The 25,628-nt window shown below is 33.0% G+C and overlaps 1 pseudogene; it reads left to right on the top strand.

Annotated features, from left to right (window-relative positions):
- LOC105725889 (large ribosomal subunit protein eL14-like) overlaps window positions 1-25,358 on the top strand; it is a 107,709-nt pseudogene extending 82,351 nt beyond the window's left edge.
- The last annotated feature ends 270 nt before the right edge of the window (window positions 25,359-25,628 follow it).

Genomic DNA, 25,628 nt, shown 5'->3' with positions numbered 1-25,628 from the left:
TGTGCAGTTTTGAGTTCGTTTCTTAATCTTGAGTTCCAATTTGATTGCACTGTTGTCTGAGAGACTGTGGTTATGATTTGTGTTCTTTTGCATTTGCTGAAGAGTGACTTACTTACAATTATGTGGTCAGTTTTAGAGTAGGTGTGATGTGGTGCTGAGAAGAATGTATATTCTGTGGATTTACGGTGGAGAGTTCTGTAGATGTCTATTGGGTTTGCTTGGTCCAGATCTGAGTTCAAGTCCTAGATATCCTTGTGAATTTTCTGTCTCATTGATCTGTCTAATATTGACAGTGGAGTGTTAAAGTCTCCCACTATTATTGTGTGGGAGTCTACATCTCTTTGTAGGTCCTTAAGAACTTGCTTTATGTATCTGGGTACTCTTGTATTTGGTGTTTATATATTTAGAATCATTAGCTCTTCTTTTTGCATTGATCCTTTTACCATTATTTAATGCCCTTCTTTGTCTTCTTTGATCTTTGTTGGTTTAAAGTCCATTTTATCAGAGACTAGAATTACAACTCCTGCTTTTTTTTTCCCTCCATTTACTTGGTAGATCTTCCTTCATCCCTTTATTTTGAGCCTATGTGTGTCCTTGCATGTGAGATGAGTTTCCTGAATACAGCACACTGATGGGTTTTAACTTTTTATCCAATTTGTCAGTCTGTGTCTTTTAATTGGGGCATTTAGCCCATTTACATTTAAGGTTAATATTGTTATGTGTGAATTTGATCCTGCCATTTTGATGCTAGCTGGTTGTTTGGCCAGTTAGTTGACATAGTTTCTTCATTGTGTCAAAGGTCTTTACCATTTGGTAAGTTTTTGGAGTAGCTGGTACTGGTTGTTCGTTTCCATGTTTAGTGCTTCTTTCAGGAGCTCTTGTAAGGCAGGCCTGGTGGTGATTAAATCTTACATTTCCATTTTTACTTATTAATTATAATTTCCAGGAAGTTTTTGAAGTCTCCTCATAGTTGAAATAAAAAATGTCACAATCTTAAAAACAGAGAGTAAGTAGAAGGGTAGTAATTGGGGGTTGAGGGCCAGAGAGATGGGTAGTTAGGAGATGTTGGTGAAAGGGTAAACATTTGTAGTTATAATGTGACTAAGATCTATATATTTAATTTAAAACAGATTGACCAAAGTCAAAATAATATATTGTATGCTTGAAATTTTATAAGAGAGTGGTTCTTATGTAATATAAGCATATACACAAAAAAAGGTACCTGGAGTGATATCAGCAAGATAGTAAACTAAAATATTCCTAGCATCATCACACTCACCCCCACAACAAAAGTACCACTAACAACTAATCAAAGAGAAGAATGTTATTCTACATTTACCAGAACTTCAGGGAGAAGAAATCATCCCACTGGGCCTAAAGAAATAAGAAAATCTGTGACCACAAAAAGATAAATATTTTAGACTTCATCTGTGAGATGTAAGTTTTGTTCAACATATGCAAATCAACATTTGCTAGCTCCTTTCCCAAGGAAGTGCAATGCCCCTCAAGGAGAATTTTTCTGGAACCGCTTTTTCTAAAGTAGGAGGAGGAATTTGAAGGTGTACTTTAATCTCTTCAGTAGTCTGGGATTTTCATGGGAAGTCCAATTTTGTCCTATTCCACAAGAAGCATTGGGAGTTCCAGGGGGTCTGAAACACATTGGGTATCTTGGAAACAAAGGGTCGGGACATCGAATGTAGTAACTGACACAAATTGTGGTGATTTATCTGGGTTCTGATCAGCAGAGGCACCACGATGGAGACACTGAAGAGATTCCAACACCACACCAACAGCAGGTGCTGGTGTGGAGCCTTTCCCTGACCCAGAAATAACTAAAAGGTTGGTGATTAAGTTCTGATTAAATTTCAGTGGCGTCTTCAATTCTGATTCTCTCAATAAGTCTTCACCAAGCTGGGAAACAATGGTGGGGCAAAAATTTAATTTCAAAGTAGTATGTAAGTTACAATGCTAATAATAATGCCTCCCCACAAGTGGGAATAACCACGGGTCAGTGACTGAATTCTAATATTAAATAATAAATATCTAACACTACCAAAGAACATTTGCAAAAACTGGAAGTGGTGGCTATCTCTTCAAATACATGGGCATCAGCATAAAGATATAAGAATTATACAAAAAAGAAAAAGAAAAATGGCACCACCGAAAGAAACCTGCGTATTTCTAATAATGAACCAATACTAAGTTTTTTTATAGCACCTCAAAAGAACAGGCAAGACAAGAAAAAATAGACAAATATGACTACATCAAACTAAAATGCTTCTGCACAGCAAATAAAACAATTAATTGAGAAAAGACACAACCTCCAGAATGAGTAACAGTATTTGCAAACTATGTATCCAACATGGGGTTAACATGCAAAGCATATAAGTAACCAGAACAACTCCAAAGGAAAACAAACAAAAAAACTCAAATTATCCAATTAAAAATGAACAAAGACCTGAATAGCTCTCAAAAGAAGTGGTCTCAAAAGAAGACATATAAAGGGCCAGCAGGTATTTGACAAAAGCATACCACTAGTTATGAGAAAAATATAAATAAAAAGAATGAAGAAATATTACCTAACTGCAGTTAAAATGGCTAATATCAAGAGACAAAAATGGCAACAACAATGACAAAAACAAACGCTGGTAAGAGTCAAAAGAAGAGGATCCTTTTTATACATTGTTGGTGTAAATGTAAATTAGTACAGCTGTTATGGAAGGCAGTATGGAGTTTCCTTAACAAATTAAAAATAAAACGATCATATAATCCATCAATTCCACTATTGGGTACATATTCACAGGAAATGAAATCAATATGTTGAAGAGAGAGCTGAGGTTCTATCTTTATTGCAACATTATTCACAATGGCTGAGAGATGAAATCAACCAAAATGTTCTTCAAAGAACAAACAGAGCTAATGGAAGACAAGAAATAACCATGATCAGAGCTGAGTAGAAGGAGATAAAAATATGAAAAACACTTCAAATAAAATCAATTACTCAAGGAGTTGTTCTTTGAAAAAATTAATAAAATAGACTACTAGGTGGACTAATAAAGAAAGGAGAAAACAATCAAATAATCACAATCAGCAATGATAAGGGGGATATAACCATGGACCCCACAGAAATATAACCATATCAGAGAATACTATAAAAACCTCTATGCACACAAACTAGAAAGTCTATAAGAAATGGTAAATTCCTGGACACATCCACCCTCCCAAGACTTAACCAGGAAGAAATTGAATCTCTGAGTAGATCAGTAATGAGCTTTGAAACTGAGGCAGTAATAAATAGCCTACCAACTAAAAAAAAGTCAAGGAACAGATGTATTCATAGCTGAATTCCACAAGAGATACAACAAAGATCTGGTATCATTTTTTACTGAAACAATTCCAAAAAACTGAAAAAGAGGGACTCCTCCCTAACTCATTCTATGAGGCCATTGTCATCCTGATACCAAATCCTGTCAGGAATACAAAAAAAAAAAAAGAAAAAGAAAACTTCAGGCCAATATCATTGATGAACATTGATGTAAAAATCCTCAATAAAATACCAGCAAATTGAATCCAGCAGTACATCAAGAAGCTTATCCACCACAATTAAGTTGACTTCATCCCTGGGATATCAGTTTGATTCAACATATGAAAATCAATAAATGTGATTCATCTCATAAACAAAACTAAACACAATAACCACATGATTATCTAAATAGATGCTGAAAAGGCCTTGGATAAAATTATTATCCCTTAATGTTTAAAACTCTCAAAAACTAGGCATTGAAGGAACATATCTAAAAATAATAAGAGCCATATATGACAAACCCATAGTCAATATCATATTGAATGGGCAAAAGCTGGAAACATTCCCCTTAAAAACTGGCACAAGACAAAGATACCCTCTCTCACCACTCCTATTCAACATAATATTGGAAGTCCTGGCATGGCAATCAGGCAAGAGGAAGAAATAAAGTCTACATGGGAAGAAAGGAAGTCAAACTATCCCTCTTTGCAGATGACGTGATCCTATATTTAGGAAACCCCATAGTCTCAGCCCCAAAACTTGTTAAGCTGATAAGCAACTTCAGCAAAGTCTAAGATATAAAATTAATGTGGAAAAATTATTAGCGTTTTTATATACCAGCAACAGACAAGGAGAAAGGCAAATCACAAATGAACTCCCATTCAAAACTGCTAAAAAATCAATAAAGTACCCAAAAATACAGCTAACAAGGAAAGTGAAGGACCTCTTCAAGGAGAACTATGAACCACTGCTGAAGGGAATCAGAGAGGAAAAAAACAAACAGAGAAACACTCCTTGCTGATGTATAGGAATAATTAATATTGTGAAAATGGCCATACTGCCCAAAGTAATTTATAGATTAAATGCTATTCCCATTAGACTACCATTCACATTCTTCATAGAGTTAGAATAAACTATTTTAAAATTAATAGGGAACTAAAAATAACCCAAATACCCAAGACAATGCTAAGCAAAAAGAAACAAAGCTGGAGAAATCACATTATCTGACTTCAAACTATACTATAAGGATACAGTAACCAAAACAGCATGGTACTGGCACAAAAACAGACACATAGACCAACAGAACAGAATAGACAACTCAGAAACAAGACTGCACACCTACAACCATCTGATCTTCAACAAACTTGGCAAAAACAAGCAATGGAGTAATGATTCCCTATTTAATAAATGGTGCTGAGAGTGCTGGCTAATCATATGCAGAAAATTGAAATTGGACCCCTTTCTTACATCATATACAAAAATTATCTCAAGATGGGTTAAATACTTAAATGTAAAACATAGAACTATAGAAACTCTCAAATGAAATCTAGGAAGTGCCATTAAGGACATAGGCATGGGCAAATATTTCATGACAAAAACACCAAAAGCAAGTGCAACAAAAGCCAAATTTGATAAATGGGTCCAATTAAACTGAATAGATTCTGCACAGCAAAAGAAACAATCACCATAGTGAACAGATAGCCTACAGAATAGGAGAAAATTTTTCAATCTATCCATCTGACAAAGGACTCCTATCCAGAATTTATAAGGAACTTAAACAAATTTACAAGAAAAAAACAACCCCATTAAAAAGTGGGCAAAGGACATAAACAAACACTTCTCAAAAGAAAACATTCATGTGCCAAAAAACATACAAAAAAAGAGAAGACCAACATCACTGATTATTAGAGAAATGCAAATCCAAACCACAATGAGAACACCATCACATGCCAGTCAGAATTATGAGTATTAAAAAATCAAGAAATAACAGATGCTGGCGAGGTTGCAAAGAAAAAGGAATGCTTTTGCACTGTTAGTGGGAGGTAGATTAGTTCAACCATTGTGGAAGACAGTGTGGCGATTCCTCAAACACCTAGCAATAGAAATACTATTTGACCCAACAATCCCATTACTGGGTATATACCCAAAGGAATATAAATCATTATCTTATAAAGATACATGCACACATATGCTTATTGTAGCACTCACTATTCACAATAGCAAAGACATGGAAACAACCCAAATGCCCATCAGTGATAGAATGGATTTTTAAAAAAATGTGACGTATACACTGTGGAATACTGCCCAACCATAAAAAGGAATGAGATCATGCCTTTGCAGGAACACAGATGGAGTTGGAAGCCATTATTTTCAGGAAACCAATGAAGTAACAGAAAACCAAACACAGCATATCACCTATAAGTGGGAGCTGAATTAGGAGAACAGGGAGGGGAACAACAGACACTGGGGCCTGTAGGAGGGGATTGGGAAATGAAGATAATTAGGAGGAATAGCTAATGGATGCTGGGCTTAATACCTAGGTGATGGAATGATCTGTGTAGCAAACCACCATGGCACATGTTTATCTATGTAACACACCTGCACATCCTGCACATATACTCCTGAACTTAAAATAAAAGTTGAAGAAAAAAAAAAGAAAATCTGGTAGGGTCAGAGATAGTGCATTAGGGCCAAGTAGAACCCTCCAGTGATGAACCCTCTGTAGAAACACCATATTGAACAACTAGAACAACTAGCCATGCAGAAGCATCTTCCTAAAAAACAAATAATCAAATGAATGATCCTAGTACTTTGCTTTAATAAATAACAATAAAAGAGATATTGAAAAAGACAGAAAAAGAACAGAAGAACTCTTGGATTGTTTACACCACCTCCCCTCAGCCCCAGGCAGAGCAGTGAAGAGAGAATCTCTGTGATTGTGAAAGAGAAAGTGAAATGAATGTGGGATTCAGTGCCATTCTAATTCAATGAAAAACTACACTGGGCAGAATTTTTCGGTACTCAAGGAAGAAGCATTTCAAGTAGCCCTGGAGCAGAGGGAAATCCCCTGTCCCAGGGGAAGGAACTCAAGTCCAGGCTGACTTCAGTACAGGCTGATTAAAGTGGAACCTTGAATAAATTTGAGTTGTAATCAGGTCATCGTGATGGCAGTCTTTGGGCAAGATCTAGTGATGTGCTGGTCTCCCAGGCAGTGGAATTGGGATGCAGCCCAGTACAACACCAGCCATGTAGTGTCAGGAGAGACTCTTCAACCTTGGGGGAAACAAAGGGAAGGAGCACAGTGAACCTTTTCTTGCAACATGGATACTGGCTCACACACAATAAAAGACAGCATCAGGAAAAATACTGAAGCCCTGGTTTCAGACTTTTACTCTTAGATAGCATTTCTAGACCCACCCCTAGCCAGAAGGAAATCCTCTGTCCTCGTGGAATAGACTCAGCCCAGCAGGATTCACCACTTGCTGACTAAAGTGGCCTTGGATCTTAAATAAACATCAGCCACAGCCAGACAATAGAGGCCACAATCCTTGGGCCAGCTCCAGAAATGAGCTGGTCTGAGAGGCCATCAGCTTCAGGTGCAACCCAATATGGTGCCAGATGTGGTGACCACAGGAGTGCCCATGGCACTCCTTCACCAACTCAATGTACCACAATGCTGAAAGAGACTCCTTCAGTTTGAGGGAAAGAGAGTGGGAGACTTTGCCTTAATACCCAGGAAATTCTCCCTTATCTTCCCCAAGTCCCCCAAGACTGTATCTAGGAATTTCAAGAATTGCAGTTTTCCTGGACTTAGGGCGCCCACTATTGTTGAAGCAGCTGTAGTGACTGTAGGCTTAGCCAACAAAACTCAATTCACTTTGGATTTTTGAAAAGCCCTCTCAAGAAGGATGTACACAAACAAGCCCATACTGGGAAGATTGGAATAATTGCTTCTCTCTTCAATGCCCAGATATCAGTGAACATAGGCAAGATTGAGAACATCCAGGAAGTCAGCACTTTTCCAAATAGATTAAATAATAATCCAGTGACCAGTCCTGGAGTGATGGAAATATGTGACCTCTCAGGCAGAAAATTTAGAATAGCTGTCTTGGGGAAGCTCAATGAAATTCAAGGTAATACAAAAACAGAAGTCAAAATTCCATCTGAGACTTTTAACCTAAAATTTGAAATAGTTTTTAAAATTAAGTGAAAATTCATTTGACAAACTGAGAAAATGACCAGAGTCTCCCAGCAGCAGAATTGGTCAAGCAAAAGAAAGTACTAGTAACTCAAATATAGTCTACATGAAAATACATAGTTAGAAAAGAAATTATAATAATTATTATAATAAGGAAATGACTATAAGATTTAGAAAATAGAGTCAAGAGGCAAATACCAGTTACTGAAGAATGATTGGTCTTAAAGAGGATGCAGAGAAATATATTAGGGTAGAACTTTTATTCAAAAAAGAAATCACAGAACTTTGCACACACGGATAAAGACAAAGGTGTCTGGTTGAAGGAGGCAAAAAGAACACTGAGTAGACTGAACCCAAATAAAACTACTTCAAGGCATATAAATAATCAAACTCTCAAAAACTCAAGAATTATATAAGGATCCCAAAAGCAGGAAGAGGGGAGAATAAGGCAAATAACATGTAAAGGAGCTCTGATACATCTGACGGGAGGCTTCTCAGCTGATACCTCATAAGCCAGGAGGGATTAGAATGACATATTCAAAGTACTGAGGTGGGGGAAACATTCTAACCCAGAATATTACATTCGTCAAAGTTATGCTTCAAAGGTTAAGGAGAAATAAATAATAAATATTTTCTCATACAAACAAAAGTTGAGGGATTTTATTCACACAAGAGTTATCTTACAAGAAATGCTAACAAAAATTCTTCAGTCTGAAAGAAAAGAATGTTAGCAAGCAATAGGAAATCATCTCCAGGTATAGAACTCACTGATTAAAGTAAGCACACAAAGAAATACAATATATTCTAAGACTGTGACTGTGATGTGTAAACCCCTCAAATCTTTCATATGAAGACTAAAAGACAAACCTATCAAAAAAAAAAAAAAAAGAATTACAATTTCTGAGATAGACAATTTAAAAAATATAAATAGAGAGCATATGAAAAAGTCCTCAACATCAGAGAAATGCAAATTAAAACAACAATGAAATATCATCTCACCCACATTAAAGTATTTTATTAAAAAGAAAAGAGGTAAAAGAAAAGAAAAGCAGTAATGGATGCTGGCAAGGATATGGAAAAAAGACAACCCTTCTAAACTGTTGGAGGTGGAAATGTAAATTAGTACAGCCACCATGGAGAACAGTATGAAGAATCTTCAAAAACTAGTAATATAACTATTGTGTGACCTAGGAATCCAACTTCTGAATATATATTCCAGAGAAAGGAAAGCAGTATATTGAAAAGATAGCTGCACTCATGTTTATTGCAGTACAATTCACAATAGCTAATATAACAAATAATCCTGAATCCATCAGTGGATTCATTATATTAAAAAGAAAAAAACGTGGTGCATTTATGAAGCATATGTTATTTAGCCATAATAAAAAATGAAACCCTGTCATTTGCAACAACATGGATGGAACTGGATAATACAATATTTAGTGAAATAAGTGAGGCACAGAAAGTCAAATATCACATGTTTTCACTCATATGTGGGAGCTAATAAGGTTGATCTCATGGAGATAGAAAGTAGAATGATGGTTAACAGAGGCTGAGAAGCCTAGTGGGGAGGGCAGGGGATAAAGACTGGCTGGTTAATGTGTACATAAATACAGTTAAATAGAAGAAATAAAATCTAGTGTTTGGTAGCACAGTAGGGTGACTGTAGTTGATAATAACTTATTTTATATTTCAAAATAACTTGAGGAGTAGAATTAGACTGTTTTTAACACAAAAAAATGATAAATGCTTAAGGTAATGGATACCTGAATTACCCTGATTTGATCATTATACACTGTATACTTCAATCAAAATATTACATATGCCACATAAATATGTGCAATTATTATTTAGCCATGAAAATTAAACATTAAGTATTATAAACAAAATATGGTAAATACACACAATGGTCTACTATTCAACTATAAACAAGAATGAAATTCTGTCATTTGTGACAACATGGGTGAACCTGAGGACATAATGTTAAGTGAAATAAGCTGGGCACAGAAAGACAAACACTCCTTAATCTGACTCATATGTGTAATCTGAAAAATTGATTTTGTATTAGTAGATAGTAAAATATTGGTTACCAGAGGAGGCTGGGGAGTATAGGGAGAAATGTTGGTTAATGAGTACAAAAATACAGTTAGAAGAAATATTTCATTGTTCTATCACATTGTAGGGTGACTAGGCTAACAATATTCTATTTTATCTTTCAAGATAGCTAGAAAAGAGGACCTTGAAAATTATCACCATAAAGAAATGATAAAGCTTTGAGGTAACACATATGCTAACCCTCATGATTTGATCATTATAGAATATATACATGTATTGATACATCACAATGTACTTCATAAATATGTACAATTATTTGTTGATTATAAATAAAAATTGAGTTAAAATGATTATTAAATGTTTTTCTTATTGAAGTTTCAATTTCATCAACTGTATCTTGATACTTTTTTCATAACAATAGTGTAATTTTTAAATGTGGAGAATTAGGTCCAATGAAGTAGCAGTGTGTAAGTGTACTGGATTTCTATCAATTGAGGTTAAATAGTTTCTCATAACGCAATATGATTTTGTGTAATTGCCTGATAACTAATTTTGTTTCTAACACCTCCTTCATATTTAATTAACATAGCTTCTGGAACAAAAAAAGGTAGCTTTGTAAGATAATGGATATATTATTTAGCTTGAGTGTGGTAATCATTTTACAGTGTATAGATATATTAATCACATTGTACAGTTTGAAATTTTGTCAATTATGCCTCAATAAAACTAAAAAGATGGAAATCAAAATATTTTAAAATTACATTGTGGTGATTGAATACCACTGTATAGTCGTTAAAATACACTGAGTTGTATACTTTAAATTGGTGCACGTTCTGTGAATTATAGCTCAATAGAGAAAATAGTAGATGACCAATATATGTGAGTCCTTGCAAACTAAAGGTGAGATGTGTTGGCATCACCTGTATGCTTGTTAGAAATGCATAATCTCAGTCCACTAAACTCTATTGAGTTGGAATCTTCATTTTAACAAAATACCTCTGTAAATTGTGTAGCTATTAAAGTTTTTAAAAAAACTTAGTTCTTTTATTTCTTTTACATTGAATGTATAGGGCTGATTTTCAGTAAATAATGGTTGATAGGCTATCCCATATCTCCTCATTAAAGCCAAAAAGTGAGCTGAATAATATACTGTTGAGATATAGCAATTTCATTTCAGAACTATTTGGTCATTACATAAATATGGCAGGTCTTGGATTTATGTCTGCTAATGAGGGATTAAACAAACAGAGATATGGTAAATGGACAACAAGTGACATTATGACCTCGGAAGGAAAGGAAAGCAGACCCAAAGGATTGCCATGTTGATAGAAATCAAAATTTATTTATTTTCTCTTACCCATTTCTCAGCCTGAGCACTAGTTCTTCGGATACATAGAAAATTTTCTGTCTCCATTCTATAAGAAAAGGAAGTAGCTACTCTTTCTTGAAAGTGCAGTTTCCTATATGAATAGAAGTTTGGAAGTAGTTGGTAAATAAGACCAGAATTGTTAAACACAAACAGATTCACAGTTTGTTCAAACTAACTCTGTTACCTTGGAAACTCCCTAAAACTGAGTTTCTTTATTGGTTTAAAAAAAAAGCAGGGGAAGGGGGAATAGTGAAAATTTGTGACAGGGAAATATCCAATAGCAATAAACATTTTATTCTTATTAAATTATCACTATAGTATATAGAAAATATTTTTTATATGAAACCACGAGATCCCTGATTTCCTACATCACTACCTTTCTCTTTAAAACCCATCCAGTTCTCAACAAATCCAGAAACTGATTCAAATGCCAGACTTTAAAAATCGAAATACTATCATTTTATTTATTTTGGTAGGTGCAGTTACCAAACAAAAGAAGATAGTGCTTTCTCTACAAACCTGTTTTAAAATTTGTTTCTTTTTTAATTATTGAAGAATGGTTTAGAGAAAATAATAATTAAAGCACGATAAGAAAATAGGTCTATTCCCAGCGCTAACAGGATAGATCTGCGTTATTTTAGGTGAGTTTCAATTGATTTCAAATATCTTCTTCTGTAAATTGAGCTGAAGTAGATAATTTTTAGTTGGAATAGAGAAATTTTCACACTTATTTTTTATACTTCTGTGAGATGATCATGGAAACTCAGCTACTTGTACTTGTAAAGTAATGAAAATATTTAGTAATAAAAGTAAATAAGTCATGAAGAGGACAGGAAAATTGCATAGAGTAGGAGACCATCTCTGCTGATAACATATGATTATCAGGTATATTAGGGACCTTAAGTGCTTATATGTACAGTTTCATCATAAAAATCTGAACATTTAGGCTAAACTAGTCTTCTGACAACTGAACACATGATGTCAAAAATTTATTCCATGAGATCAGTACTCTGAGCTAAGAAACAAATCTGCAACTCATGAGTAGTGTGGAGCCAGGCATGTAAAACCTGGCAATTGAACATGCTCTATAACAGTCACATTAAACACACAACAGAATTCTAGAAATCTAACATTGTTATCCATATTTTATAGGTACCCAAATTGCACAATCTTAAAAAATATTGTTTCACCATATATAAGCATGTTTTTATCACAGACAATTTCACTTTGCCAACACATTTTCCCTCTTAATCCAATGTCTATTTCTACGAACATAATAGTCCTAAAAGTATATTATCTCTAAAATATTTTCGTATAATATTTAAAAAGAAATATAAGTTTTATAATAACTAAGAACATGAAGATTTTTGAATGGCAAATTTATTCTCCAAATCAATGGAAATTATTAAACACGTATTTATCATAGGTATGTTTAACATAAATAAAATCTCAAATTGCTAGGTTCTGCTCTGCATAAGCACCAAAAGTACTAAATATTTTGATAGATATTGACCATACTAGGAACAGATTCTGTTTCTACTGAATGTAAAAATTCGTTTTCTGCTTTTTTTCACTTTCTAAATTTATGGTAAAACAAGTCAAATCAAAATTTAATTTTATTTGAATGTAGAATTTAAAATTACTGTACACAGTAAGTGCCCAAGATGCCATGATCAATATCATAATGCTAGAAGAGTTTCTCAAATAGTGTCATACAAAGGTATCAGAGGTGAGGTGTACAGAACATGCATATGTGAACTGAAATTCTAGAACCTAAAGAAGATCTGCTTTATTATTTGCTCTTAATGGTATGTATACACACCATTTTTGAGCAGCTGTTTTTAGGTTATAATTTTCAAATTTTTTGAGAATATATCAATTCTTAGCTATTTGTTCTTATCAGAAATAAATTCAAATTTAAACTGCTATTTCATTTTGAAGCCTTTATAAATATAATTAATAACTTCTGAATGAATTACACCTATGGTCTATTGAATGTATGATGCATAAATTATTGGAAACAGACATTTATATCATGACAGAAGCTACCTATGAATTTGCGTTCTATCTGTACCATTTACTTGTTATAGCAACAATGAATAAAACACATTACTTCTTAGCTTCAATTATTTTTGCTATATATAAAAATATCAATAACTCTAACTCAAGAGATTTTTAAGATTAATGCAGATAATATAGGGTAAAATGATTCACTATAGTTTTTAAATGCTATATTAGCATTATATATAAGTATATGTACTACCTGCAATCCTTAATATCCCATAATATTTCTAAATCCTGGATTTCAAAATCCCCAAATTATCCTTTTTTCAGTAGTTAGAGTGATTCAGGAACAATATGATGAATGCACCCTTGGAATAAAAAGAAGATGGATAATAGAGTAAGGGGCAAATAAATGCTAAAATTTAATGATGATACAGTCTCTTCTCATTATTCATGGATTCCAAATTTGTGAATGTAACTACTTGCTAAAATACATTTGCTATCTCTAATTCAATACTCATAATACCTGAAAAGTGATTTACATTTCAGAAAGTTTAGGCAGTATAAAAGATGAACTGGTATTGGTGAATACTGGAGAAAATTAAAATAAGATAGAAAACTGGGCCGGGCATGGTGGCTTACACCTGTAATCCCAATACTTTGGGAGGCCGAGGTGGGCAGATCATCTGAGGTCAGGAGTTTGAGACCTGGCTGGTCAAAATAGTGAAACCCCATCTCTACTAAAACACACACACACACACACACACACACGCACGCACATTAGCTGGGTGTGGTGGTGTGCACCTATAATCCCAGCTACTCAGGAGGCTGAGGCAGGAAAATCCCTTGAACCAGGAGGTGGAGGTGGCAGAGTTGCGGTAAGCTAAGGTCACAGCATTGCACCCCTGCCTGAGCAACAAGAGCAAAACATCATCTCGAAAAAATAATAATAGAAGAAGATAGAAAACTGTTGAAGTAGTCTATGTCAAAATAAAACAAGATAATTGCATTTGATATGTTACTAGATATTTAGAACGTAGTATTAAAAATCAAAAACAACAAACTTGGAGATTTGGAAGGTGAGCAGTAAGAATAGTGAAGAAGTTCAAAGCACATGTGGTCATTCCAATCTTATAGTTTGAAAATGTAAAGAGATGGTATTGGTAATGTGCTTGGATAATAATGGCTATGAAACAGGGACTCACCACCGGATTGTGTGATAAAGAAAAAAACCATTGGCATTTAAAATTGCTTGTATAGTCTAGTTATACTTCATATCGAAATTAAGTATGTCTTTTTTACCTCAAATCTAAGTGAAGTTGATCAAATAAAAGTAATAATTGTAAACTGACTTTCCAATTTAAAGAAACTTGTTCAATTTGAAAATAATTTTATTTATTAGCACTTTAATAGCACTGACTCAAGGTCTAACTCATATACATATTCCTATTTTGATGAAAACATCAAAACTTTTAAAAATTGTTCTGCATAATCTAGTTTGCATGCACTGCTATAGCCGTAAGGTGATAGGAACATAGTTTATATTTTAAGAACTTTGTTTCTTCAAACTATTTAATAGAAGAAAATTATTATTTTTTCTTCTATCGGAAACCAGTTTGAAGTAGGAGAGCAAGATGTGTGTCTTCTCTATAAGCAGATTTCTTAGAAGGTTTTTATAAATCAGGGTCATCAGCTTATTATTCCTACTATCTTAAAATATTGAGGAATTTTTCTGAAAACTTTCTTCAAACTACTATTTTTCGAAGTTTAACATTTTGACTCAATTAAAATTTCAGCAAAAATAATAATAAAAGAACAATGGAGTCATTATTAATTCTTTGCAGATAGTGACTTGTGAAAACCTGTTATCTTTTCTAAAGTTTGAATATCGGATAGCGTCCAAACCAAGGAAACCAACGATGTTTGTCTGGACCATTTGACAGAAAACAGATATAACCTTATTAACATATCACAATTAATTTTTAAATAAATCTTTACAATGAAATTATAGTTGTAGATTTTTTATTTGAAATATAAAACAAGAGTTTCATGAAATTACTAATGGTTGTTTTTTGTTTAGGAGGGTTGTCACTATCCATGCCTGAATCGTAACTTTTAAATACCACCAACTTAGGGAAAACAATAACTAGATAAAAATTTGCTTTGATTTTATTATGTTCATGCTACCATATTCCCAGGTTCTAGAGTGACCACAGAAGATGTTGTGTCCAATTTGTGAAATACTTGGGAGAGAAGAGGTTGGGACAGATGCTAAGACAGATAGGACATTGGAAATACTGACATAAACCATGCCTATTCCAAATACACCAAAATACATGTTTACCATATATCCATCCTACTTCTATAATTTTTCATATTTCTAGTTCTTTCTCCCAGTCCCTTAGGCCTTCATTTGTTTTTATTTGTATCAACTAACCTGATGAGGTGGAATGAAGCAATTAAAAGAAAATTCAAATTTTAGAATAAAAACATGTACTTTTAGGTCTCATATGGATCCCAACGAATAAGCTTTTTCCCAAACAATTCCTATACAATTTAAAATTATTGTAAGATACATTTAAAATTAATATTATAGGATTTTTAATTATCTTGAATTTTTTTAAAGCATTGGTATTCCATCAGTTTTACTGTGCAATAAGATATCCTAAACCCAGTAGCTTAAAATAGTAGTCCTTTATGTAGCCAGTGCTCAATGAATTTACTGTTTATGGATATAAACATAATTAAGTGTTCTCATTACCAAGGATTGTACAAATAAAAGAATTTCCATTACGAAAATCTGCTGCCTTGCCTCATGTTCTTTCCTAAATCCCACACATTTAAGTCATTCAAATCTTGTACATCTCATATTTCCTTGTTTTCATAGTTCAACTGCTACCTTTTGGATTCTTTTCCTCTGTGAGTGGACAAGTCATGGTTTTCCATTTCAATATTTCTCATCCAAATACCCTATTTTTACTGTCCTACTCTATTGCTTATCTTAGTTTCTTTGCATACATCTTCTCACTGATTTTATATTATTCTATAAGGATAATTAAAACAAATATTGGATCCTTGTTTTTTGTTTGCAGTCTGCATTTCTGTATATTTTGGAATGGTTAGTAGGCTTAGCAAGAATTTCTCTGCTTCTTTTGTTTCCATGATACTATTTTTTCCTAGATATAATTTCATATCTTGAAATTCTTCCTTCTACTTGCTCTATTACCTCTTTATCTTTTTTATGTCATGCCTCAAATCTATTCTTTAACCTCTTTTCTTCTTTCCTTTTAGGCTTCCTTCCACATAAATTATATCCAATTTTTGTAAACTAGCTAACTGCTCTGTCAAATGTTTCCATGTACAGTTATTTAATATTGGAATTTATGGAACTTTGCCAATTCCAATAGCCTCTTGAAAACTTTGCACAGATGTATCACAGAGAACAGTTTTAAATCATAGGTCAGAGGCTAAAAGCCCTTTAATATAGGTTTAGGTAAGTTTTCCCATTTTACTTCCCATATGCTTAAGCTACTCTATAAAAAATTTTCCCATATATGTATTTCTTAACTTTTACTGGTACAATTTGGCTCTTTTTCCTCAAAATAGAGGAACATGTCCAAATTCTCCACTATTTTCTAGGCTACATGCAAAATTATCTACACAGCACCTCCACCAGTATTTTAATGTCAAGGAAATCTCTATCATTTGCATTAATTTTACTCTGTACATCTCTTGCCAAGGTTATTTAACCATAAAAACACAAGAACATGTTTGTTATAAACCACTATTATTTTATAAACATGTATTTTAATATTTTTATATTCTGTCTATAGTATCCCACATTGATTTCATCACATCATTGCAATTTTAAGCACTTTTGAGTGCAAGTAAGTTAGTGGAATATCAAGAGAACACATTCTTTGCTTATGCCAGATGAATGTCACATAAATAAGAGGGACAGTGGATTCTCTGTTAAGGAATCCTAGACATACCTTCCAAGTCCTAATTTTTCATTACCTCTACACATGGCTCAGAAAAGTAACTGAATTCATTTAACAAAGTTGTTGGAATAATCATCATGTAAGCAAAAATAAAAAGGAGAATGTTATTTCTTAGAATCTGAATTACTTGTTACCAAAAAGTATGCTCCTACCTGCAGACATTATTTCATACATAAACAGTAAATGGCTGTGCAGATATAAAAATATTATTTTATATAATTATAAGCATGTATCTGCATTTTATACTTGTTTACTTCTCTCAAACTCAGGAGACTGGCAAATAAATTGAGTTTGCCTAGCAGTATCATGGTGTCCTACATGAGAATAATTAACTTCAAAATACAAACTCAGGAAAAAAAAGTCCTTTTGTTTTTCATACTTAGAGGCATAGTCAAACTACTGTTTCAAGCTCTAAGAGGAGGGTCTTTTGCCTCAGAATATTTAATAATAACCCCCAGCTTGTTATTTGTTTTCACAAGAAAATTTTTTGCTTAAAAATAAACAAGCTCTCAAGTGAACCTTAATAGCATCTCTCATGGTTTGGGTAGCACAACCTACATTATTTATTTAGTGACAGGGCATATACATGAAGATCTTTGTGGCCTAAAATCTTCAAGCAGGACTTGGTTTGAAGAGTTTTAAAAAATTAGGTATTTTTCAAATAGAATACTCACAGTAGTAGCAGTAAGTGGCTCACTGATCATGGAGTGTTCATTTGAGTCAAGCAAATGACTTCTTAATTTTTAAACTTATGCTTGAAGTGGAGAATATCACTATCCATGTACATCTAAATGACAATGTAATAGGGTTGATATAAGTAATGTCGTTAGACATGAACAATGATTGCTAAATCAGAGTAGCCAAGATATGCAACTCTCTTCTGTCTTCCTCCTGACAATTCCTTTAGCCACACTTCTGCCTAAAAGGTAAATTAATTGTCTATGACTGTAATCACACTGATTAATACTGAGAATTATTATGCTGCATGATAACTTTCTGAAATCCTTCAAAATTCAACTCAGTGATAAGAAACACACATCTTGACAACTTTTATAACAATTTATTTTCAGACATGGAAGACAAAATATTTCAAAATGCATGTTAAAATCTCTCACTTTTAAAAAACATTAAAAATTTTCCATCTTGACATGTTAGCTCAATGTTCATAAAATGCCTAGCAGGAATGTTTTACATTAGAAAGACATTTTATTGAATTAAAATGAACGGAAACAAATTTTATAGACTTACTTTCAAGTATTCTTCTATATGGCACACTCTTGTCTGAAAGAGTTCTAGTACCTGAAATGTAGTGAAAACAGTTTAATTTGTATTTTATTCCTTTACATTTTGTGATATTTATAGCACTTATTTTGTAATATATCATAGGCTCATATAATTATATTATATATATATTTTATATACTTATGTAAATATTATATGTAAATAATATGCTATATATTAGATCTATTTACATATTTTTATTACACACACTTATATAGCTATATATTTTAGATGTAAGTCTGCATTTTATTCTTGTTTATATTTTGGAATGGTTAGTAGGCTTAGCAAGAATTTTTCTGCTTCTTTTGTTTTCATGATACTATTTTTCATGAGAGAAGTAAACAAGAATAAAATGTATATATAGCTATATATTTAGATGTAAATAAGTTTATATTTCCATATATAGTATCTATTAGGCATAAATATATGTTACATTACATACATAAGTATATATTTACATATAGCATATTATATATGTAAATATATATTTATAAATAGACTTGATAGAATATATGAGTATAAACTAGTGAATATGAATATATGAGTACATTCTATTTACATATATAATTATTTTTATGTAAAGAAGACATTTCTCTAGGGTTTAAAATTTGCATCATATATTGGTGTATTTCTAGCATCCAGCAGCTATCACAATGGTAAGGAAACAATAAAGAGTTCAGCTTGTCTCTTATTGAATGTTTTTGTGAAATATTTTATTTGATTATGGAATATATATTTGGAAAAATATCACATTCAAACTTCAGGAACCATGTGGAATTACTGTAAAGTAACAAGGCTTGACAATAAAAATAAGCTAATAAGAATAATGTCAGAAAACTCTATTCTTCAGTAGTCATGATATGTAGTAGTCGCTTTCATTTTAGCAAAATAAAAAACAAACGTAAAAACCCCGACATATCACTTCTGTAACATAGTCTCAAAAACTTACAGCTTGTATAAAAAACTAAATCTTGTTCAGCATTCATAGTTAAGATCCTGATGCATTTTTCCTAGAGGAGACTTTCTACAGGAAATTTTGTTGCTGGAAAAGCTTATACTATCTTGTACTAAGTAAACAGTTCATAAACTGTCTACTAAAGGTGAGCAGTAAACAATCAATCTCTGACACATTCACTAGACTGGAAAAAAGTTCCTAAGATACCAAATAATTTCTTCAAAACTTACATCCAACTCATGTGTCAAGCAGAAATTTACTTGAAATTCTCAGTTTAGAGAGTATATACTCTCTTACTAGAGCTACTAAGAATCATTTCAGCAATATTTAACCTGGGGGATAATGTTGTGGTCTATAGCTGAGAAGCCAGTTAAAAACAAGTCAGTCAAAGTTCACTTTACTCTTAACAGTGATTTTGCAACTGTCTGCTCTGAAATCTTGAACTTAGTCCAACTTAGTCCAACTCTTTCTCATTTTAATGACCCTAACTATTGCTATTCAATAGAAAATAACAAAAAATAGCAAAATTTAAGAACTGCTTAAGTATGTATGTTTATAAGTAAAATTCAAAAAACAAAGCCAAGTAATACTATTATGCCTGTTTTTGTAGTTGTATATATAATTTATATATACATCCTATTAAGATTTCTGAACTATTTTGGGTGAAAACATAGATTATGTCGGGGATATTCACTTCCCAATACACACCTTTCCTTTGAAATTAGATATTTTCACGTTTGCTTAGGTTTAGTTCAAATGTTTATTTTCTTAGTTAAAAATAGGATCTATATTCTAGTGGCAGATATGACACAACTGGGTTAGTAAATATAGAATCAACAACAGTCTAGTTCATCATTATTAAAAGTTCTTTATCAGTTCTTTTTTATATGTTTTATAATATTAATACATGGGGTCATAGGAAACCTATAGTATTTTTTCTTTTTACATATTTTATTGTTGCATAATAAGCAAACAGTAGTTTCTAAAGTGTAAGTGTTCAGCACAATGATATTTCACAAAGTGAATATACTCATGTAATCAGCACCTATGTCAAAACAAGTTGAATACATACCAGTCATCCTCTTGTAGCTGTTACACCATATGACAAGGGTAATTGCTATTCTGACTTCTAGAAGTATATATATATACATATTATATGTAAGTGCATATATATATATACGTGTTATATATAAGTGCATATATCATATATATGTGTGTATGTGCATATATATGATATATGCACTTATCTATCTGGCTCATTTTAAAACAGTATAAAAATAAATTATACAGAATGAAGAGTTTTGTGTTCCTTGGCTTAATATTAGGTGTGGAAGATTCACCCATGTTTTTGAATATAGTTGTGTTCAGTTATTCTTTTTGATATATATATATATTTATTTATTTATAGTAGCCTATTGTATGAATATACCACAATTTATTTATCCATAATTCTGTTGATATGTATTTGGGGTTTTACTGTTCCAAGGCTTGTAAGATAAAAAATTGCTATAAACTTTATTTTATATGTCCATTAATGAATACATGTAGAAATTTATTTTGGGTATCTTACTAGAACTATGCATGTCTATAAGCGAATAAATATGGGATATGTGTATAAAGGCAGTTACTAGGTGTCAAATCATTTTCTAAAGTGTTAAGTTTATAAGATTTGTTTTACTTCATTTTCTCACTAATACTTGAAATTATGTTTTTCTTTTCTATTTTGTTTTACTCATAAAACTCTTTGATATATGGTATAGCTTTGAGACATAAGTTGTTTTTCTTAGGTAACATCAAGCATGTTTTAAAATTATTTATTGTCTATTTAATTAACTTACTTTTAGAGTAACTGTCTATATTTTTTATTATTTTTCTTTTTTGTTGTCACATTTTTGATTCATAACTTATTTTTTATCTTCTGGGTGTAACATTTTTTGTGTCCTGTGTAATACATATTTGGTTACACCAATATCATAAACTATTTTTCTGTTTTTTTTTTTTCCTAAACTCTTGTTTAAGCTTTCAGATTTAGGACTGTAATGGATAAAGGATGCTTTTTGTCTATGTTCTCAATAATATATTGGAAATCATTTTTCCTATATTTATCCAATCAACATAGAACCATTTATTTTAATAAAACATTTTTTAACACTTTTGTGTAGTGCTTTAAGCTTAAGTCAGACAATGTATATGAATGACTTTGTTGCTGGACTCTTCCTCTACCTTTCTTTTTTCTTTTTCCTTCCGTTGGTCAGTTTGTCTATTTTTGACAGAAAAACAAACAAATAAAACTCATACACACACACACACACACACACACACACACACACACACACACAAAGGTCGAAAGTGAAAGAAGAGAAACAAATTATCATGCAAACACCAACAAAAAGATAACTGGTATAGCTGAATTATTATAAGACTATCCATAAACTTTTAATAATGTTTATTAAAAAATGAAAGAAACATTTCATAATAATAAAAGGTTCAGTTCAAAAGAAAGAAGTTCTAGTTCTAATTATATGTATATCCAAAAACATGATTCTAAAACATATTTTACAAAAATATACAAAATTAAAAAGAGAAGTGTGCAAATCCACAGCCATAGTAGACTTTAATACAGATCTTTGCATTAGAGCAAGTTGTTATAAAAATAAAGAAAAATAATAGCTAAAAATTTCATTTAGCCAACTTGACATACTAATATGTAGAACAATGGAATAAAGAATGGCTGGGGGGTTATTGTTTTCAAGTACACAAGGAAATGTCACAAAAATAACTGTATTAGTCAGGGTTCTCTAGAGGGACAGCGTAAATAGGATAGATGTATATATAGAGGTGAGTTTATTAAGGTGTATTGACTTATAGGATCACAAGGTGAGTTCCCAAAATAGATAATTTTCAGGCTAGGGAGCAAGGAAGCCATCCTAGTCCCAAAGCTGAAGAAGTGGAGCCCAATGTTCAAGGGCAGGAAGCATCCAGCCCGGGAGAAAGACGTAGGCCAGAAGATTAAACTAGTCTAGTTTTTCCATGTTCTTCTGCCTGCTTTTATTCTGACTGTGCTACAGCTGATTAGATTGTTCCAACCCAAATTGAGGGTGGGTCGGCCTTTCCCAGTCCACTGACTTAAATGTTAATCTCCTTTGGCAACACTGTCACAGACACACTCAGGAACAATACTTTGGATCTTTCAATCCAATTAAGTTGATACTCAATATTAAGGATCACAATAACCACAAGGTAATTCATCTAGAGAGCCTCATCACATTTCAAATAATGGAAATCATTCATGAAAAGTTTTAAGGCTGGGTGCTGTGCCTCTTGCCTGTAATCCCAGCACTTTGGGAGGCTGAGGCAGGTGGATCACCTGAGGTCAGGAGTTCGAGACCAGGCTAGTCAACATGGTGAAACCCCACCTTTACTAAAAATACAAAACTTAGCTGGGCATGGTGGTGCAAACCTGTAATCTCAGCTATTCAGGAGGCTGAGGCAGAAGAATCACTTGAACCTGGAGAGGCAGAGGTTGCAGTAAACTGAGATCGCCTTACTGCACTCCAGCCTGGGTGGTGACAAAGTTAGAGTCCGTCTCAAAATAATAATAATAATAATTTTTTAAAAAGTTTAGCTACATTAATATTACACTAAACGTAAGACCAGTACATAAATTTAAAGAAAACAAAATAACAGCTTGTATATGAGGCAATGCACTTCTAAAGGATTAACAAAAACAATTAGGAAATATATTTACATGCATAATATTGAAGATATGGCACAAGAACTCATGTGACATGAATGTTGATTTGAGAGAAATGTATTGTTTTGTTTTGCTTTTAAAAATAATTCATTTAAGTTGTTAAATTTCAAGGAGAGAGAAATAAATTTTCAGGCATTAGGCAAACAAAATAAGTCATCCCTTAGGGTAAAAATAAAAATAATCAAGCTGGTGTTATCTTTTAATGCTAAAATATGATACTAGAAAACAATGAAAAAATTCGACCTCCGGTATCTGGTCACAGACTCCTTAAAGCAAAATGATCGTATCTTTCAGAATACTTACGTTGTGTGTATCATTATAGAACAAATGCAGAAATAGTACCAATTTTAATATCCCTAACATTTGAAGCAGTGTAGAGTAGGGATAGATTTACATAAGGTGTTTGTGTTTAGGTGCATCAGAGTTTGGCCAGGTGGCCTCAGTCTCTTTTGGACCTCATGTCAGAAAGCTGATCCTGATTGTAAATGTTATTATTCAAAACAGGGCTTTGTTTAATGGACATTGCACTAGGATAAGGAGACATGCTGCTCCTTTAAATGCATGCAGCTCACTGACTTCATCCTCAAGTTCCTACACAGCATGCTCCAGAAGCATGTCCGACAAGCCTGGCAGAAGGCCAATGACAATACAAAATGGGCAGCCACAGGTGGGAAAGGAAGATTGAAACCATAGAAAGGAAAGCCAAGATGACAGATTTCGATAATTTTAAAGTCATGAATGCAAAGAAAATGAGGAACAGATAATCAAGAATGGAATTAAGAAGCTTCAAAAGGCAGCTGTCCTGGTAACTTCTCCCAAAAAAGCACCTGCTGATAAAGGTGCTGCTGCAGCTTCTGCAGCTGCTGTTGAAGTTCCAGCCAAAAAAAGATGACCTGCAGGAGAGAAGGCTCCAGCCTACAAGGTTCCTTCCCAGGGAGCAACAGGTCAGAAGGCAGTGCCTCTTCCAAAAGCTCAGAAGGGTCAGAAAACTTCAGTTCAGAGAGCACCTGCTCCAAAGGTATTTGACAATAAAGCATTGAGAGTCTGTTATAAAGTAAATAAAGGTTCTTTTTGACATGTTGAAGAAATTTTTTAAACCTAATATTCCTGGGAAAACCACCATATATATTTTCATAGTCTTGTATTAATTTAATTACTCTATTTCCCCCTTGATCCACTGCTATTTGTATCTTTTGATAAGCTCATGCATAACTCTGCAACACAGAAAACAGCTGATGGCTAGCTAGATCCAGTTCTTCCTCAGACCAGACATTTTCAGTAAAATGAAGAATAATACATAATGAGGAGGCATTAACCCAATCTCTCAATACATTTGATGATAAATAGCAATATTGTCATAAGAAAATAATAATTGTTCTAACAAGATCTGTACAGAATTCACTTAGCCATGACTGTTCAGCCAAGAATATTTCTTTTCTTCTGGTAGGGGGAGTACATCTCTCACATGGGAATTTTTATCTCTTCTTTCCAGGATGAAAAGAGATTAGAATGCCATTTTTACATTTGCTGTTTTGGAAGTGCCTTCAGCTCGAAATAATCTTTATACTCACATGGCTTATTTTAGGGTACATATTCTGCCATCCATCAATATCTGTCATTTTATCACTTGTTTCCCAGTTGGTGTATCAGTTTTAAATTTGTTTTACTCCATCCTGCCTTCCTTTAGATAAATAAAATACTCTCAGTCCATTTTCCTTTATTTATGCATGTTTTATTGTGCTTTAAGTAGTGACTCAAGATTTACAACATAGATTATTCACTTAGTTGATAAAAATTATTTCTTTCAAACATTCCCCAAAGTGCTAAAATCTTACACACAAATTCTATTTAATTGTTATACCTTGCATCATTGTATTCATACATTTTAGTTAGCATTTAGAATTCCCTAGATATTTTGTATTTGTCTGGTACTGTTAATGTTTCATAATTTTTTTTTTTTGGCGACGGAGTCTCACTCTGTCATCAGGCTGGAGTGCAGTGGTGCAATCTTGGCTCACTACAACCTCTGCCTCCCAGGTTCGACTGGTTCTCCTATCTCAGCCTCCCAAGTAGCTGTGATTACAGGCACACGCCAGCACACCCAGCTAATTTTTGTGTTTTTAGTAGAGACGGGGTTTCACCATGTTAGCCAGAATGGTCTCAATCTCTTGACCTCGTGATCCACCCCCCTGGGCCTCCCAAAGTGCTGGGATTACAGAAGTGAGACACTGCACCTGGCCATAAATTTTATTTTTAAAACTCATACTTAAGTCTTTGTTTTCCTTCATCAATTCTTACAAGTTTGCATTTCCTTCTTAATGATAATTTGCCTGAATAATTTTTATTTCTTTAGAGCAGGTTTTCTGGAGATACATCGCCCAGTTTTGTTGTTCTGGTGGTGGTGGTGGATGTTATCTGGAAGAATTTGTACTTCTAATTTTTAAAGGATATTGAGTATAGTTGTTCTTTCTTTGTTGCTATCAAGGAGCCCATAGACATCAAAACTCTAGCATAAAAACTGTATTATTATTTTTTATTGAACAACTCATTTAATTGAATTTTATTGAACAACTCATTTAATTTTATTGAACAACTAATTTTTATTTTGGGTTTTTTATTTACATATATGTAAATTGTCTATTTAGAGACTTCTTTATATTCTGGATATTCACTTTTAAATTTGCAACATTAATATAAATGATTAAAC

Source organism: Aotus nancymaae, unplaced genomic scaffold, assembly GCF_030222135.1.
Source record: "Aotus nancymaae isolate 86718 unplaced genomic scaffold, 86718_ANA_hifiasm-v0.15.2.pri h1tg000014l, whole genome shotgun sequence".
NCBI lineage: Eukaryota > Metazoa > Chordata > Mammalia > Primates > Aotidae > Aotus > Aotus nancymaae.
Note: the sequence above shows the minus strand (reverse complement) of the source record. Positions and strands in the feature narration are given on the sequence as shown.